This window comes from Penaeus vannamei, chromosome 18 (assembly GCF_042767895.1).
Source record: "Penaeus vannamei isolate JL-2024 chromosome 18, ASM4276789v1, whole genome shotgun sequence".
Taxonomy (NCBI): Eukaryota; Metazoa; Arthropoda; class Malacostraca; order Decapoda; family Penaeidae; genus Penaeus; species Penaeus vannamei.
Genome location: NC_091566.1, coordinates 12,715,225 through 12,717,005, shown reverse-complemented (window position 1 = coordinate 12,717,005; position 1,781 = coordinate 12,715,225).

The window sequence follows — 1,781 nt, the reverse complement described above, 5'->3', positions numbered from 1 at the left end:
TGGCGTAGAACATCTCTTTCACGTCAAGTTTACAAACATCGGTAGGAGCGTACACAGCAATAAGAGACATGAAGCCAAAAGAAAGCTTCAATCTCAATACCATTATACGCTCATCAACAGGAGTAACCTCTACTACCGAGGGCTGGATTCTGCTGGAGACGGCAATGGCTACTCCCTGGAGATGGTGGCCATCGCTGCGGCCCGACCAGTAATAAGTGTAGCCACCTACACAGGTCATGCTGCTGCCAGGCCTCCTCACCTCCGAGAGAGCAGCCACCTCAACTCTCAGCCTCCCCAGTTCCCTCGACAGTAGAGGCAACCGATCATCCTGACGCAAAGATCGGACGTTCCAAGCCCCCACCCTAACTTCCCGCCTGAGGTTCAGCCTCTGGCAGTCGCTCTGGGTGGATGCCACCTCTGCCACCCCCACCGACGCTGCCCCATATAAAAGGGGGTGGCGGGCTGCGTGCCCCATCATCCACCTGTGGGGTTCCCGAGGGCTTTCCCCCACAAGCTTCACTCTGGGCTGGCGGCCACCAGAGCGCAGGCGAGACGGGTAGTTCCCGTTCCCAGCCTGCGCTCCAGCAGTCGCCCTCCCAGCAGGGCCCATAGTCCGCCTCACTAGCTGGGTGGGAGGGGCTTTTCCCCTCCTCCCAACCTCTCCATTTATAGTTTGCACTGCCGATTGGTTTATATCTGGGGGGAGGAGGACTGGCAAGGCCCACCTCCTCCGAGCCTCCCATTAACCCCAGGGGGCTAGGGGGCAGGAGTTGGTACAGGGCCAGGGCGTGTCCACACGCCGGTGGGCCATGGCCCTGAACCTCTGGGGCCTCCTGCTGCTCCGAGATCCCCCTCAGTTTAGCCTGGAACCGCAAGGTACCCAGTTTCCATGGGCGGCCACGCGGAGGCACTGCAGGGAGTCTCGATGATGGAGAGGCTATGCACTGGCAGCGGGAGGCTTATGCAGAGCTGCTCCCTTTTTCGCATGAGGCTAGCCAGCGGTGGCAGCTGTAAGCGAGAAGGCATGCACAAGCTCTTAACACTAACTAGACTACCACTCCATCGCTTCACACCACCCTGCGCATGAAGCACCCATGCGCATCATTAACATTCACCTGAAGATATTTATATTTATGACACATGTCAAACTCATGCTCTCCTATGGGAAAGGTGGTTAGAGGTACAATGGATGGGGCAAGAGCCATTGTTTTCTCAGTGGGGATGACTGATCTACATTCATGAACAGTTGTAACTATGTTGAAAATTATTTGTATCCTTTTTTTGATGATTTTCTGACCCATACCTCCCCCAATGTTGTGGGGGGGGGGGGGGGGGTTAGGAGACAGAAACTGGGGGCCAGTTTAGGAGATTACCCCTTCCTTGGGCCCCAGGATTGTGAAGTGGGACTTCTCATTCCCCTGGACAATACACCTGCAGATCTGTTAAAAAGATACATTCTAATTCAGATGAACATTATACCCTGTATGCCAAAGCTCAATGATTGTTCTAGGATAATTTCTCAGTTTGCAATGTCAGTAGCTGACTTAAGGTCAAGAACTGTGCGATTCTCTGGATTAGAGCTTGAAATGTACTCTGTATGGCAATGCTGTTTGCTGTGTGGTGATTAGAAGTCTGTAGAGTCAATGAGGAAATTTACTTTGTGACCTGTACCAGAGTCTGTTCAGAATTATCCTTTTTAGAACTTAGCATAAACATGAGGCTAGTAAAATTGGGCAGTATTTATTAGTGTTTGGTTTCAGGATAAGGATGAATAGATAGTG